The sequence below is a fragment of the Schistocerca gregaria genome, chromosome 2, assembly GCF_023897955.1.
Source record: "Schistocerca gregaria isolate iqSchGreg1 chromosome 2, iqSchGreg1.2, whole genome shotgun sequence".
In the NCBI taxonomy this organism is placed as follows: Eukaryota; Metazoa; Arthropoda; class Insecta; order Orthoptera; family Acrididae; genus Schistocerca; species Schistocerca gregaria.
In genome coordinates, this window is record NC_064921.1 from 870,386,090 (window position 1) to 870,400,211 (window position 14,122).

At 55.3% G+C, this 14,122-nt stretch overlaps 28 non-coding genes across 28 annotated transcripts; 21 read left to right on the forward strand and 7 right to left on the reverse strand.

Moving 5' to 3' along the window:
* Positions 1-384: 384 nt before the first annotated feature.
* Positions 385-456, reverse strand: Trnag-ucc (transfer RNA glycine (anticodon UCC)). The gene has a single exon. It is a non-coding gene; the product is annotated as a tRNA-Gly (tRNA).
* A 351-nt stretch (positions 457-807) lies between these two features.
* Positions 808-878, forward strand: Trnag-gcc (transfer RNA glycine (anticodon GCC)). The gene has a single exon. It is a non-coding gene; the product is annotated as a tRNA-Gly (tRNA).
* Positions 879-1,583: 705 nt separating this feature from the next.
* On the forward strand, positions 1,584-1,655 carry Trnae-uuc (transfer RNA glutamic acid (anticodon UUC)). The gene has a single exon. It is a non-coding gene; the product is annotated as a tRNA-Glu (tRNA).
* A 196-nt stretch (positions 1,656-1,851) lies between these two features.
* Trnai-aau (transfer RNA isoleucine (anticodon AAU)) lies at positions 1,852-1,924 on the forward strand. Its single transcript has one exon. It is a non-coding gene; the product is annotated as a tRNA-Ile (tRNA).
* A 436-nt stretch (positions 1,925-2,360) lies between these two features.
* Trnag-ucc (transfer RNA glycine (anticodon UCC)) lies at positions 2,361-2,432 on the reverse strand. The gene has a single exon. It is a non-coding gene; the product is annotated as a tRNA-Gly (tRNA).
* Positions 2,433-2,783: 351 nt separating this feature from the next.
* Trnag-gcc (transfer RNA glycine (anticodon GCC)) lies at positions 2,784-2,854 on the forward strand. Its single transcript has one exon. It is a non-coding gene; the product is annotated as a tRNA-Gly (tRNA).
* Positions 2,855-3,559: 705 nt separating this feature from the next.
* Positions 3,560-3,631, forward strand: Trnae-uuc (transfer RNA glutamic acid (anticodon UUC)). The gene has a single exon. It is a non-coding gene; the product is annotated as a tRNA-Glu (tRNA).
* A 196-nt stretch (positions 3,632-3,827) lies between these two features.
* Trnai-aau (transfer RNA isoleucine (anticodon AAU)) lies at positions 3,828-3,901 on the forward strand. The gene has a single exon. It is a non-coding gene; the product is annotated as a tRNA-Ile (tRNA).
* A 436-nt stretch (positions 3,902-4,337) lies between these two features.
* Trnag-ucc (transfer RNA glycine (anticodon UCC)) lies at positions 4,338-4,409 on the reverse strand. The gene has a single exon. It is a non-coding gene; the product is annotated as a tRNA-Gly (tRNA).
* A 351-nt stretch (positions 4,410-4,760) lies between these two features.
* Positions 4,761-4,831, forward strand: Trnag-gcc (transfer RNA glycine (anticodon GCC)). Its single transcript has one exon. It is a non-coding gene; the product is annotated as a tRNA-Gly (tRNA).
* Positions 4,832-5,536: 705 nt separating this feature from the next.
* Positions 5,537-5,608, forward strand: Trnae-uuc (transfer RNA glutamic acid (anticodon UUC)). Its single transcript has one exon. It is a non-coding gene; the product is annotated as a tRNA-Glu (tRNA).
* Positions 5,609-5,804: 196 nt separating this feature from the next.
* Positions 5,805-5,877, forward strand: Trnai-aau (transfer RNA isoleucine (anticodon AAU)). Its single transcript has one exon. It is a non-coding gene; the product is annotated as a tRNA-Ile (tRNA).
* A 436-nt stretch (positions 5,878-6,313) lies between these two features.
* On the reverse strand, positions 6,314-6,385 carry Trnag-ucc (transfer RNA glycine (anticodon UCC)). The gene has a single exon. It is a non-coding gene; the product is annotated as a tRNA-Gly (tRNA).
* A 351-nt stretch (positions 6,386-6,736) lies between these two features.
* Positions 6,737-6,807, forward strand: Trnag-gcc (transfer RNA glycine (anticodon GCC)). Its single transcript has one exon. It is a non-coding gene; the product is annotated as a tRNA-Gly (tRNA).
* A 705-nt stretch (positions 6,808-7,512) lies between these two features.
* On the forward strand, positions 7,513-7,584 carry Trnae-uuc (transfer RNA glutamic acid (anticodon UUC)). The gene has a single exon. It is a non-coding gene; the product is annotated as a tRNA-Glu (tRNA).
* Positions 7,585-7,780: 196 nt separating this feature from the next.
* On the forward strand, positions 7,781-7,853 carry Trnai-aau (transfer RNA isoleucine (anticodon AAU)). Its single transcript has one exon. It is a non-coding gene; the product is annotated as a tRNA-Ile (tRNA).
* Positions 7,854-8,279: 426 nt separating this feature from the next.
* On the reverse strand, positions 8,280-8,351 carry Trnag-ucc (transfer RNA glycine (anticodon UCC)). Its single transcript has one exon. It is a non-coding gene; the product is annotated as a tRNA-Gly (tRNA).
* Positions 8,352-8,702: 351 nt separating this feature from the next.
* On the forward strand, positions 8,703-8,773 carry Trnag-gcc (transfer RNA glycine (anticodon GCC)). Its single transcript has one exon. It is a non-coding gene; the product is annotated as a tRNA-Gly (tRNA).
* Positions 8,774-9,478: 705 nt separating this feature from the next.
* Positions 9,479-9,550, forward strand: Trnae-uuc (transfer RNA glutamic acid (anticodon UUC)). The gene has a single exon. It is a non-coding gene; the product is annotated as a tRNA-Glu (tRNA).
* Positions 9,551-9,746: 196 nt separating this feature from the next.
* Positions 9,747-9,819, forward strand: Trnai-aau (transfer RNA isoleucine (anticodon AAU)). Its single transcript has one exon. It is a non-coding gene; the product is annotated as a tRNA-Ile (tRNA).
* A 426-nt stretch (positions 9,820-10,245) lies between these two features.
* On the reverse strand, positions 10,246-10,317 carry Trnag-ucc (transfer RNA glycine (anticodon UCC)). The gene has a single exon. It is a non-coding gene; the product is annotated as a tRNA-Gly (tRNA).
* A 351-nt stretch (positions 10,318-10,668) lies between these two features.
* Positions 10,669-10,739, forward strand: Trnag-gcc (transfer RNA glycine (anticodon GCC)). Its single transcript has one exon. It is a non-coding gene; the product is annotated as a tRNA-Gly (tRNA).
* Positions 10,740-11,444: 705 nt separating this feature from the next.
* Positions 11,445-11,516, forward strand: Trnae-uuc (transfer RNA glutamic acid (anticodon UUC)). The gene has a single exon. It is a non-coding gene; the product is annotated as a tRNA-Glu (tRNA).
* A 196-nt stretch (positions 11,517-11,712) lies between these two features.
* Positions 11,713-11,785, forward strand: Trnai-aau (transfer RNA isoleucine (anticodon AAU)). The gene has a single exon. It is a non-coding gene; the product is annotated as a tRNA-Ile (tRNA).
* A 426-nt stretch (positions 11,786-12,211) lies between these two features.
* On the reverse strand, positions 12,212-12,283 carry Trnag-ucc (transfer RNA glycine (anticodon UCC)). Its single transcript has one exon. It is a non-coding gene; the product is annotated as a tRNA-Gly (tRNA).
* Positions 12,284-12,634: 351 nt separating this feature from the next.
* On the forward strand, positions 12,635-12,705 carry Trnag-gcc (transfer RNA glycine (anticodon GCC)). The gene has a single exon. It is a non-coding gene; the product is annotated as a tRNA-Gly (tRNA).
* A 705-nt stretch (positions 12,706-13,410) lies between these two features.
* Positions 13,411-13,482, forward strand: Trnae-uuc (transfer RNA glutamic acid (anticodon UUC)). Its single transcript has one exon. It is a non-coding gene; the product is annotated as a tRNA-Glu (tRNA).
* Positions 13,483-13,678: 196 nt separating this feature from the next.
* On the forward strand, positions 13,679-13,751 carry Trnai-aau (transfer RNA isoleucine (anticodon AAU)). Its single transcript has one exon. It is a non-coding gene; the product is annotated as a tRNA-Ile (tRNA).
* Positions 13,752-14,122: the final 371 nt, after the last annotated feature.

The window sequence follows — 14,122 nt, forward strand, 5'->3', positions numbered from 1 at the left end:
ATCACCAAAAGATCATCACCCTTGCCAGTACTCGGGCGCGTGAGCGCATCCGAACACAGGGTACTGTTGGCAGTTTTACTTCCTCTGTTTCTTTCTCCTTTGTTTTCGGAGCTACAGTCCGATTCGGTCAGGGAGACGCCACCGTGACATGAAGGGGCGTGCTGTGTGTCCATTGCCTCGCTTCCCCTTACCTCTCTCAGTCGTTTCTCGTGCTTGTCGTTTTGATATAGGCCGATTTGAGAGCGTCAGCTCTCGCGTCAGCCGAGCAAAGTCGAGACAAGTCGAGACACACTAGGGGCTGGTGTGCAGCGAGGAACAGGGAGAAAAAAACATTAATTTAAGGGCGCGTGGCAAAAGTACTCATACGCGAAATTAAAAGCCTGCTGCGGTGGCCGGGAATCGAACCCGGATCAACTGCTTGGAAGGCAACTATGCTGACCATTACACCACCACCGCACAAGCGAGCGCCCCGGCGCCGCACCGTGTCGGCCTCCCGCCTGTCGGCAGCGGCCGAAGGTGATGGTACCTGGCAGGCGCATTTCGAGGTGGGCTAGGGGAGCACATCCAGACGCATTCGGACAGCATATCCGCGCACATTTCGCATCCTTTGGCAAGAGTCGGTGCCGGCGACGCAAGAGTACGCAGAGGACCGCGTTCCGGCGGCGTTTTTAAGCAGAGCAGTGCAGTGCAGTGCTGGGTTCAGCGTCTGCAGCATCTTCTCTACAGGATGCTACGGCGCTTGACGGCAGTCCCACTTTCCCTTGAGACATCTGCTCGGGAAGCAGCGTGAAGTTACTACTGGCCCGAGCATCGGTGGTTCAGTGGTAGAATGCTCGCCTGCCACGCGGGCGGCCCGGGTTCGATTCCCGGCCGATGCATCATTTTGCTTTTCCCGCGATAATGCTGCCGTGTGGCTTACGCGCTTGACATGCACGATCCATAAGAATGTATAGCTGGATTCCCTTGAGAAGAACCGAGAACGCATCACTTTCGGGTCCCCACTAGGACGATCGCATCATGTTCTGCAGACTAGCGTCGGCCTCGACTCGCAAGTTGCTGTGTCCAGGTGCCTCCGAGACACCGAACTTCAACGTCAAGGAGTGCTGCCTATCGCTGCAAAAGCTGCAGCAACACCGCAATCAACAGGGCCGGCAATGCACGTGTAGCAAACAGAACACGTTATCCAGGAAGTACAGTGTCTCTGCGTCCAACATTGGGTACGGGTCGCCGCTACCTCGGTAGCGCAGTAGGCAGCGCCTAAGTCTCGTAATCTTAAGGTCGTGAGTTCGATCCTCGATTTAATTTCCTGTGACCGGTGGTGGTGCTGTTGCTAGGGCCCCAACGTATTTCTTGTTTGTTATCCACAACGCTTCAGCGGGAAAATGTTTACTTCCTACTTTTGCTACTTACAGCTTCCCTTTTCCTCTTCTCCCAGCAGAGCATGAAGCCAAAAGCATTGCTCTGAGACGTTTGAGGTGCTCGCCTTGCCAGTCAGTATGCTCGCAAAGAGAGAAGGGCGCCGACGCGGGACTCGGCACGAAATGCGACAAGCGACCGTCCGAGCCGTCGAAGAAACGCCCACATCCGGTGTGGTCTAGTGGCTAGGATACCTGGCTTTCACCCAGGAGGCCCGGGTTCGATTCCCGGTACCGGAACGGAATTTTTTCCACACGAATCGTGACAAGTTTGAGCTGTCCGAGCTGCCGTTTCCCGTCCTGCTAGCAATATAGCTACTGTTTCGTGACAGTCGGCAGAATATAGACGAGGGAAGCAGACACACGACGGCCATAGAAATGGTGTATGGTTTCATGCCACACGTTTCCAGCGTAGGGCTGAGCAACAATCTGTCGAGGCCCGTTAGCTCAGTTGGTTAGAGCGTCGTGCTAATAACGCGAAGGTAGTGGGTTCGATCCCCCACGGGCCACTTCGCTTTTACAACTACGAAAAGGCAGCGCCGATTTCAGCTGGCCAGTGTGATCACCAAAAGATCATCACCCTTGCCAGTACTCGGGCGCGTGAGCGCATCCGAACACAGGGTACTGTTGGCAGTTTTACTTCCTCTGTTTCTTTCTCCTTTGTTTTCGGAGCTACAGTCCGATTCGGTCAGGGAGACGCCACCGTGACATGAAGGGGCGTGCTGTGTGTCCATTGCCTCGCTTCCCCTTACCTCTCTCAGTCGTTTCTCGTGCTTGTCGTTTTGATATAGGCCGATTTGAGAGCGTCAGCTCTCGCGTCAGCCGAGCAAAGTCGAGACAAGTCGAGACACACTAGGGGCTGGTGTGCAGCGAGGAACAGGGAGAAAAAAACATTAATTTAAGGGCGCGTGGCAAAAGTACTCATACGCGAAATTAAAAGCCTGCTGCGGTGGCCGGGAATCGAACCCGGATCAACTGCTTGGAAGGCAACTATGCTGACCATTACACCACCACCGCACAAGCGAGCGCCCCGGCGCCGCACCGTGTCGGCCTCCCGCCTGTCGGCAGCGGCCGAAGGTGATGGTACCTGGCAGGCGCATTTCGAGGTGGGCTAGGGGAGCACATCCAGACGCATTCGGACAGCATATCCGCGCACATTTCGCATCCTTTGGCAAGAGTCGGTGCCGGCGACGCAAGAGTACGCAGAGGACCGCGTTCCGGCGGCGTTTTTAAGCAGAGCAGTGCAGTGCAGTGCTGGGTTCAGCGTCTGCAGCATCTTCTCGACAGGATGCTACGGCGCTTGACGGCAGTCCCACTTTCCCTTGAGACATCTGCTCGGGAAGCAGCGTGAAGTTACTACTGGCCCGAGCATCGGTGGTTCAGTGGTAGAATGCTCGCCTGCCACGCGGGCGGCCCGGGTTCGATTCCCGGCCGATGCATCATTTTGCTTTTCCCGCGATAATGCTGCCGTGTGGCTTACGCGCTTGACATGCACGATCCATAAGAATGTATAGCTGGATTCCCTTGAGAAGAACCGAGAACGCATCACTTTCGGGTCCCCACTAGGACGATCGCATCATGTTCTGCAGACTAGCGTCGGCCTCGACTCGCAAGTTGCTGTGTCCAGGTGCCTCCGAGACACCGAACTTCAACGTCAAGGAGTGCTGCCTATCGCTGCAAAAGCTGCAGCAACACCGCAATCAACAGGGCCGGCAATGCACGTGTAGCAAACAGAACACGTTATCCAGGAAGTACAGTGTCTCTGCGTCCAACATTGGGTACGGGTCGCCGCTACCTCGGTAGCGCAGTAGGCAGCGCCTAAGTCTCGTAATCTTAAGGTCGTGAGTTCGATCCTCGATTTAATTTCCTGTGACCGGTGGTGGTGCTGTTGCTAGGGCCCCAACGTATTTCTTGTTTGTTATCCACAACGCTTCAGCGGGAAAATGTTTACTTCCTACTTTTGCTACTTACAGCTTCCCTTTTCCTCTTCTCCCAGCAGAGCATGAAGCCAAAAGCATTGCTCTGAGACGTTTGAGGTGCTCGCCTTGCCAGTCAGTATGCTCGCAAAGAGAGAAGGGCGCCGACGCGGGACTCGGCACGAAATGCGACAAGCGACCGTCCGAGCCGTCGAAGAAACGCCCACATCCGGTGTGGTCTAGTGGCTAGGATACCTGGCTTTCACCCAGGAGGCCCGGGTTCGATTCCCGGTACCGGAACGGAATTTTTTCCACACGAATCGTGACAAGTTTGAGCTGTCCGAGCTGCCGTTTCCCGTCCTGCTAGCAATATAGCTACTGTTTCGTGACAGTCGGCAGAATATAGACGAGGGAAGCAGACACACGACGGCCATAGAAATGGTGTATGGTTTCATGCCACACGTTTCCAGCGTAGGGCTGAGCAACAATCTGTCGAGGCCCGTTAGCTCAGTTGGTTAGAGCGTCGTGCTAATAACGCGAAGGTCGTGGGTTCGATCCCCCCACGGGCCACTTCGCTTTTACAACTACGAAAAGGCAGCGCCGATTTCAGCTGGCCAGTGTGATCACCAAAAGATCATCACCCTTGCCAGTACTCGGGCGCGTGAGCGCATCCGAACACAGGGTACTGTTGGCAGTTTTACTTCCTCTGTTTCTTTCTCCTTTGTTTTCGGAGCTACAGTCCGATTCGGTCAGGGAGACGCCACCGTGACATGAAGGGGCGTGCTGTGTGTCCATTGCCTCGCTTCCCCTTACCTCTCTCAGTCGTTTCTCGTGCTTGTCGTTTTGATATAGGCCGATTTGAGAGCGTCAGCTCTCGCGTCAGCCGAGCAAAGTCGAGACAAGTCGAGACACACTAGGGGCTGGTGTGCAGCGAGGAACAGGGAGAAAAAAACATTAATTTAAGGGCGCGTGGCAAAAGTACTCATACGCGAAATTAAAAGCCTGCTGCGGTGGCCGGGAATCGAACCCGGATCAACTGCTTGGAAGGCAACTATGCTGACCATTACACCACCACCGCACAAGCGAGCGCCCCGGCGCCGCACCGTGTCGGCCTCCCGCCTGTCGGCAGCGGCCGAAGGTGATGGTACCTGGCAGGCGCATTTCGAGGTGGGCTAGGGGAGCACATCCAGACGCATTCGGACAGCATATCCGCGCACATTTCGCATCCTTTGGCAAGAGTCGGTGCCGGCGACGCAAGAGTACGCAGAGGACCGCGTTCCGGCGGCGTTTTTAAGCAGAGCAGTGCAGTGCAGTGCTGGGTTCAGCGTCTGCAGCATCTTCTCTACAGGATGCTACGGCGCTTGACGGCAGTCCCACTTTCCCTTGAGACATCTGCTCGGGAAGCAGCGTGAAGTTACTACTGGCCCGAGCATCGGTGGTTCAGTGGTAGAATGCTCGCCTGCCACGCGGGCGGCCCGGGTTCGATTCCCGGCCGATGCATCATTTTGCTTTTCCCGCGATAATGCTGCCGTGTGGCTTACGCGCTTGACATGCACGATCCATAAGAATGTATAGCTGGATTCCCTTGAGAAGAACCGAGAACGCATCACTTTCGGGTCCCCACTAGGACGATCGCATCATGTTCTGCAGACTAGCGTCGGCCTCGACTCGCAAGTTGCTGTGTCCAGGTGCCTCCGAGACACCGAACTTCAACGTCAAGGAGTGCTGCCTATCGCTGCAAAAGCTGCAGCAACACCGCAATCAACAGGGCCGGCAATGCACGTGTAGCAAACAGAACACGTTATCCAGGAAGTACAGTGTCTCTGCGTCCAACATTGGGTACGGGTCGCCGCTACCTCGGTAGCGCAGTAGGCAGCGCCTAAGTCTCGTAATCTTAAGGTCGTGAGTTCGATCCTCGATTTAATTTCCTGTGACCGGTGGTGGTGCTGTTGCTAGGGCCCCAACGTATTTCTTGTTTGTTATCCACAACGCTTCAGCGGGAAAATGTTTACTTCCTACTTTTGCTACTTACAGCTTCCCTTTTCCTCTTCTCCCAGCAGAGCATGAAGCCAAAAGCATTGCTCTGAGACGTTTGAGGTGCTCGCCTTGCCAGTCAGTATGCTCGCAAAGAGAGAAGGGCGCCGACGCGGGACTCGGCACGAAATGCGACAAGCGACCGTCCGAGCCGTCGAAGAAACGCCCACATCCGGTGTGGTCTAGTGGCTAGGATACCTGGCTTTCACCCAGGAGGCCCGGGTTCGATTCCCGGTACCGGAACGGAATTTTTTCCACACGAATCGTGACAAGTTTGAGCTGTCCGAGATGCCGTTTCCCGTCCTGCTAGCAATATAGCTACTGTTTCGTGACAGTCGGCAGAATATAGACGAGGGAAGCAGACACACGACGGCCATAGAAATGGTGTATGGTTTCATGCCACACGTTTCCAGCGTAGGGCTGAGCAACAATCTGTCGAGGCCCGTTAGCTCAGTTGGTTAGAGCGTCGTGCTAATAACGCGAAGGTAGTGGGTTCGATCCCCCACGGGCCACTTCGCTTTTACAACTACGAAAAGGCAGCGCCGATTTCAGCTGGCCAGTGTGATCACCAAAAGATCATCACCCTTGCCAGTACTCGGGCGCGTGAGCGCATCCGAACACAGGGTACTGTTGGCAGTTTTACTTCCTCTGTTTCTTTCTCCTTTGTTTTCGGAGCTACAGTCCGATTCGGTCAGGGAGACGCCACCGTGACATGAAGGGGCGTGCTGTGTGTCCATTGCCTCGCTTCCCCTTACCTCTCTCAGTCGTTTCTCGTGCTTGTCGTTTTGATATAGGCCGATTTGAGAGCGTCAGCTCTCGCGTCAGCCGAGCAAAGTCGAGACAAGTCGAGACACACTAGGGGCTGGTGTGCAGCGAGGAACAGGGAGAAAAAAACATTAATTTAAGGGCGCGTGGCAAAAGTACTCATACGCGAAATTAAAAGCCTGCTGTGGTGGCCGGGAATCGAACCCGGATCAACTGCTTGGAAGGCAACTATGCTGACCATTACACCACCACCGCACAAGCGAGCGCCCCGGCGCCGCACCGTGTCGGCCTCCCGCCTGTCGGCAGCGGCCGAAGGTGATGGTACCTGGCAGGCGCATTTCGAGGTGGGCTAGGGGAGCACATCCAGACGCATTCGGACAGCATATCCGCGCACATTTCGCATCCTTTGGCAAGAGTCGGTGCCGGCGACGCAAGAGTACGCAGAGGACCGCGTTCCGGCGGCGTTTTTAAGCAGAGCAGTGCAGTGCAGTGCTGGGTTCAGCGTCTGCAGCATCTTCTCTACAGGATGCTACGGCGCTTGACGGCAGTCCCACTTTCCCTTGAGACATCTGCTCGGGAAGCAGCGTGAAGTTACTACTGGCCCGAGCATCGGTGGTTCAGTGGTAGAATGCTCGCCTGCCACGCGGGCGGCCCGGGTTCGATTCCCGGCCGATGCATCATTTTGCTTTTCCCGCGATAATGCTGCCGTGTGGCTTACGCGCTTGACATGCACGATCCATAAGAATGTATAGCTGGATTCCCTTGAGAAGAACCGAGAACGCATCACTTTCGGGTCCCCACTAGGACGATCGCATCATGTTCTGCAGACTAGCGTCGGCCTCGACTCGCAAGTTGCTGTGTCCAGGTGCCTCCGAGACACCGAACTTCAACGTCAAGGAGTGCTGCCTATCGCTGCAAAAGCTGCAGCAACACCGCAATCAACAGGGCCGGCAATGCACGTGTAGCAAACAGAACACGTTATCCAGGAAGTACAGTGTCTCTGCGTCCAACATTGGGTACGGGTCGCCGCTACCTCGGTAGCGCAGTAGGCAGCGCCTAAGTCTCGTAATCTTAAGGTCGTGAGTTCGATCCTCGATTTAATTTCCTGTGACCGGTGGTGGTGCTGTTGCTAGGGCCCCAACGTATTTCTTGTTTGTTATCCACAACGCTTCAGCGGGAAAATGTTTACTTCCTACTTTTGCTACTTACAGCTTCCCTTTTCCTCTTCTCCCAGCAGAGCATGAAGCCAAAAGCATTGCTCTGAGACGTTTGAGGTGCTCGCCTTGCCAGTCAGTATGCTCGCAAAGAGAGAAGGGCGCCGACGCGGGACTCGGCACGAAATGCGACAAGCGACCGTCCGAGCCGTCGAAGAAACGCCCACATCCGGTGTGGTCTAGTGGCTAGGATACCTGGCTTTCACCCAGGAGGCCCGGGTTCGATTCCCGGTACCGGAACGGAATTTTTTCCACACGAATCGTGACAAGTTTGAGCTGTCCGAGCTGCCGTTTCCCGTCCTGCTAGCAATATAGCTACTGTTTCGTGACAGTCGGCAGAATATAGACGAGGGAAGCAGACACACGACGGCCATAGAAATGGTGTATGGTTTCATGCCACACGTTTCCAGCGTAGGGCTGAGCAACAATCTGTCGAGGCCCGTTAGCTCAGTTGGTTAGAGCGTCGTGCTAATAACGCGAAGGTAGTGGGTTCGATCCCCCACGGGCCACTTCGCTTTTACAACTACGAAAAGGCAGCGCCGATTTCAGCTGGCCAGTGTGATCACCAAAAGATCATCACCCTTGCCAGTACTCGGGCGCGTGAGCGCATCCGAACACAGGGTACTGTTGGCAGTTTTACTTCCTCTGTTTCTTTCTCCTTTGTTTTCGGAGCTACAGTCCGATTCGGTCAGGGAGACGCCACCGTGACATGAAGGGGCGTGCTGTGTGTCCATTGCCTCGCTTCCCCTTACCTCTCTCAGTCGTTTCTCGTGCTTGTCGTTTTGATATAGGCCGATTTGAGAGCGTCAGCTCTCGCGTCAGCCGAGCAAAGTCGAGACACACTAGGGGCTGGTGTGCAGCGAGGAACAGGGAGAAAAAAACATTAATTTAAGGGCGCGTGGCAAAAGTACTCATACGCGAAATTAAAAGCCTGCTGCGGTGGCCGGGAATCGAACCCGGATCAACTGCTTGGAAGGCAACTATGCTGACCATTACACCACCACCGCACAAGCGAGCGCCCCGGCGCCGCACCGTGTCGGCCTCCCGCCTGTCGGCAGCGGCCGAAGGTGATGGTACCTGGCAGGCGCATTTCGAGGTGGGCTAGGGGAGCACATCCAGACGCATTCGGACAGCATATCCGCGCACATTTCGCATCCTTTGGCAAGAGTCGGTGCCGGCGACGCAAGAGTACGCAGAGGACCGCGTTCCGGCGGCGTTTTTAAGCAGAGCAGTGCAGTGCAGTGCTGGGTTCAGCGTCTGCAGCATCTTCTCTACAGGATGCTACGGCGCTTGACGGCAGTCCCACTTTCCCTTGAGACATCTGCTCGGGAAGCAGCGTGAAGTTACTACTGGCCCGAGCATCGGTGGTTCAGTGGTAGAATGCTCGCCTGCCACGCGGGCGGCCCGGGTTCGATTCCCGGCCGATGCATCATTTTGCTTTTCCCGCGATAATGCTGCCGTGTGGCTTACGCGCTTGACATGCACGATCCATAAGAATGTATAGCTGGATTCCCTTGAGAAGAACCGAGAACGCATCACTTTCGGGTCCCCACTAGGACGATCGCATCATGTTCTGCAGACTAGCGTCGGCCTCGACTCGCAAGTTGCTGTGTCCAGGTGCCTCCGAGACACCGAACTTCAACGTCAAGGAGTGCTGCCTATCGCTGCAAAAGCTGCAGCAACACCGCAATCAACAGGGCCGGCAATGCACGTGTAGCAAACAGAACACGTTATCCAGGAAGTACAGTGTCTCTGCGTCCAACATTGGGTACGGGTCGCCGCTACCTCGGTAGCGCAGTAGGCAGCGCCTAAGTCTCGTAATCTTAAGGTCGTGAGTTCGATCCTCGATTTAATTTCCTGTGACCGGTGGTGGTGCTGTTGCTAGGGCCCCAACGTATTTCTTGTTTGTTATCCACAACGCTTCAGCGGGAAAATGTTTACTTCCTACTTTTGCTACTTACAGCTTCCCTTTTCCTCTTCTCCCAGCAGAGCATGAAGCCAAAAGCATTGCTCTGAGACGTTTGAGGTGCTCGCCTTGCCAGTCAGTATGCTCGCAAAGAGAGAAGGGCGCCGACGCGGGACTCGGCACGAAATGCGACAAGCGACCGTCCGAGCCGTCGAAGAAACGCCCACATCCGGTGTGGTCTAGTGGCTAGGATACCTGGCTTTCACCCAGGAGGCCCGGGTTCGATTCCCGGTACCGGAACGGAATTTTTTCCACACGAATCGTGACAAGTTTGAGCTGTCCGAGCTGCCGTTTCCCGTCCTGCTAGCAATATAGCTACTGTTTCGTGACAGTCGGCAGAATATAGACGAGGGAAGCAGACACACGACGGCCATAGAAATGGTGTATGGTTTCATGCCACACGTTTCCAGCGTAGGGCTGAGCAACAATCTGTCGAGGCCCGTTAGCTCAGTTGGTTAGAGCGTCGTGCTAATAACGCGAAGGTAGTGGGTTCGATCCCCCACGGGCCACTTCGCTTTTACAACTACGAAAAGGCAGCGCCGATTTCAGCTGGCCAGTGTGATCACCAAAAGATCATCACCCTTGCCAGTACTCGGGCGCGTGAGCGCATCCGAACACAGGGTACTGTTGGCAGTTTTACTTCCTCTGTTTCTTTCTCCTTTGTTTTCGGAGCTACAGTCCGATTCGGTCAGGGAGACGCCACCGTGACATGAAGGGGCGTGCTGTGTGTCCATTGCCTCGCTTCCCCTTACCTCTCTCAGTCGTTTCTCGTGCTTGTCGTTTTGATATAGGCCGATTTGAGAGCGTCAGCTCTCGCGTCAGCCGAGCAAAGTCGAGACACACTAGGGGCTGGTGTGCAGCGAGGAACAGGGAGAAAAAAACATTAATTTAAGGGCGCGTGGCAAAAGTACTCATACGCGAAATTAAAAGCCTGCTGCGGTGGCCGGGAATCGAACCCGGATCAACTGCTTGGAAGGCAACTATGCTGACCATTACACCACCACCGCACAAGCGAGCGCCCCGGCGCCGCACCGTGTCGGCCTCCCGCCTGTCGGCAGCGGCCGAAGGTGATGGTACCTGGCAGGCGCATTTCGAGGTGGGCTAGGGGAGCACATCCAGACGCATTCGGACAGCATATCCGCGCACATTTCGCATCCTTTGGCAAGAGTCGGTGCCGGCGACGCAAGAGTACGCAGAGGACCGCGTTCCGGCGGCGTTTTTAAGCAGAGCAGTGCAGTGCAGTGCTGGGTTCAGCGTCTGCAGCATCTTCTCTACAGGATGCTACGGCGCTTGACGGCAGTCCCACTTTCCCTTGAGACATCTGCTCGGGAAGCAGCGTGAAGTTACTACTGGCCCGAGCATCGGTGGTTCAGTGGTAGAATGCTCGCCTGCCACGCGGGCGGCCCGGGTTCGATTCCCGGCCGATGCATCATTTTGCTTTTCCCGCGATAATGCTGCCGTGTGGCTTACGCGCTTGACATGCACGATCCATAAGAATGTATAGCTGGATTCCCTTGAGAAGAACCGAGAACGCATCACTTTCGGGTCCCCACTAGGACGATCGCATCATGTTCTGCAGACTAGCGTCGGCCTCGACTCGCAAGTTGCTGTGTCCAGGTGCCTCCGAGACACCGAACTTCAACGTCAAGGAGTGCTGCCTATCGCTGCAAAAGCTGCAGCAACACCGCAATCAACAGGGCCGGCAATGCACGTGTAGCAAACAGAACACGTTATCCAGGAAGTACAGTGTCTCTGCGTCCAACATTGGGTACGGGTCGCCGCTACCTCGGTAGCGCAGTAGGCAGCGCCTAAGTCTCGTAATCTTAAGGTCGTGAGTTCGATCCTCGATTTAATTTCCTGTGACCGGTGGTGGTGCTGTTGCTAGGGCCCCAACGTATTTCTTGTTTGTTATCCACAACGCTTCAGCGGGAAAATGTTTACTTCCTACTTTTGCTACTTACAGCTTCCCTTTTCCTCTTCTCCCAGCAGAGCATGAAGCCAAAAGCATTGCTCTGAGACGTTTGAGGTGCTCGCCTTGCCAGTCAGTATGCTCGCAAAGAGAGAAGGGCGCCGACGCGGGACTCGGCACGAAATGCGACAAGCGACCGTCCGAGCCGTCGAAGAAACGCCCACATCCGGTGTGGTCTAGTGGCTAGGATACCTGGCTTTCACCCAGGAGGCCCGGGTTCGATTCCCGGTACCGGAACGGAATTTTTTCCACACGAATCGTGACAAGTTTGAGCTGTCCGAGCTGCCGTTTCCCGTCCTGCTAGCAATATAGCTACTGTTTCGTGACAGTCGGCAGAATATAGACGAGGGAAGCAGACACACGACGGCCATAGAAATGGTGTATGGTTTCATGCCACACGTTTCCAGCGTAGGGCTGAGCAACAATCTGTCGAGGCCCGTTAGCTCAGTTGGTTAGAGCGTCGTGCTAATAACGCGAAGGTAGTGGGTTCGATCCCCCACGGGCCACTTCGCTTTTACAACTACGAAAAGGCAGCGCCGATTTCAGCTGGCCAGTGTGATCACCAAAAGATCATCACCCTTGCCAGTACTCGGGCGCGTGAGCGCATCCGAACACAGGGTACTGTTGGCAGTTTTACTTCCTCTGTTTCTTTCTCCTTTGTTTTCGGAGCTACAGTCCGATTCGGTCAGGGAGACGCCACCGTGACATGAAGGGGCGTGCTGTGTGTCCATTGCCTCGCTTCCCCTTACCTCTCTCAGTCGTTTCTCGTGCTTGTCGTTTTGATATAGGCCGATTTGAGAGCGTCAGCTCTCGCGTCAGCCGAGCAAAGTCGAGACACACTAGGGGCTGGTGTGCAGCGAGGAACAGGGAGAAAAAAACATTAATTTAAGGGCGCGTGGCAAAAGTACTCATACGCGAAATTAAAAGCCTGCTGCGGTGGCCGGGAATCGAACCCGGATCAACTGCTTGGAAGGCAACTATGCTGACCATTACACCACCACCGCACAAGCGAGCGCCCCGGCGCCGCACCGTGTCGGCCTCCCGCCTGTCGGCAGCGGCCGAAGGTGATGGTACCTGGCAGGCGCATTTCGAGGTGGGCTAGGGGAGCACATCCAGACGCATTCGGACAGCATATCCGCGCACATTTCGCATCCTTTGGCAAGAGTCGGTGCCGGCGACGCAAGAGTACGCAGAGGACCGCGTTCCGGCGGCGTTTTTAAGCAGAGCAGTGCAGTGCAGTGCTGGGTTCAGCGTCTGCAGCATCTTCTCTACAGGATGCTACGGCGCTTGACGGCAGTCCCACTTTCCCTTGAGACATCTGCTCGGGAAGCAGCGTGAAGTTACTACTGGCCCGAGCATCGGTGGTTCAGTGGTAGAATGCTCGCCTGCCACGCGGGCGGCCCGGGTTCGATTCCCGGCCGATGCATCATTTTGCTTTTCCCGCGATAATGCTGCCGTGTGGCTTACGCGCTTGACATGCACGATCCATAAGAATGTATAGCTGGATTCCCTTGAGAAGAACCGAGAACGCATCACTTTCGGGTCCCCACTAGGACGATCGCATCATGTTCTGCAGACTAGCGTCGGCCTCGACTCGCAAGTTGCTGTGTCCAGGTGCCTCCGAGACACCGAACTTCAACGTCAAGGAGTGCTGCCTATCGCTGCAAAAGCTGCAGCAACACCGCAATCAACAGGGCCGGCAATGCACGTGTAGCAAACAGAACACGTTATCCAGGAAGTACAGTGTCTCTGCGTCCAACATTGGGTACGGGTCGCCGCTACCTCGGTAGCGCAGTAGGCAGCGCCTAAGTCTCGTAATCTTAAGGTCGTGAGTTCGATCCTCGATTTAATTTCCTGTGACCGGTGGTGGTGCTGTTGCTAGGGCCCCAACGTATTTCTTGTTTGTTATCCACAACGCTTCAGCGGGAAAATGTTTACTTCCTACTTTTGCTACTTACAGCTTCCCTTTTCCTCTTCTCCCAGCAGAGCATGAAGCCAAAAGCATTGCTCTGAGACGTTTGAGGTGCTCGCCTTGCCAGTCAGTATGCTCGCAAAGAGAGAAGGGCGCCGACGCGGGACTCGGCACGAAATGCGACAAGCGACCGTCCGAGCCGTCGAAGAAACGCCCACATCCGGTGTGGTCTAGTGGCTAGGATACCTGGCTTTCACCCAGGAGGCCCGGGTTCGATTCCCGGTACCGGAACGGAATTTTTTCCACACGAATCGTGACAAGTTTGAGCTGTCCGAGATGCCGTTTCCCGTCCTGCTAGCAATATAGCTACTGTTTCGTGACAGTCGGCAGAATATAGACGAGGGAAGCAGACACACGACGGCCATAGAAATGGTGTATGGTTTCATGCCACACGTTTCCAGCGTAGGGCTGAGCAACAATCTGTCGAGGCCCGTTAGCTCAGTTGGTTAGAGCGTCGTGCTAATAACGCGAAGGTAGTGGGTTCGATCCCCCACGGGCCACTTCGCTTTTACAACTACGAAAAGGCAGCGCCGATTTCAGCTGGCCAGTGTGATCACCAAAAGATCATCACCCTTGCCAGTACTCGGGCGCGTGAGCGCATCCGAACACAGGGTACTGTTGGCAGTTTTACTTCCTCTGTTTCTTTCTCCTTTGTTTTCGGAGCTACAGTCCGATTCGGTCAGGGAGACGCCACCGTGACATGAAGGGGCGTGCTGTGTGTCCATTGCCTCGCTTCCCCTTACCTCTCTCAGTCGTTTCTCGTGCTTGTCGTTTTGATATAGGCCGATTTGAGAGCGTCAGCTCTCGCGTCAGCCGAGCAAAGTCGAGACAAGTCGAGACACACTAGGGGCTGGTGTGCAGCGAGGAACAG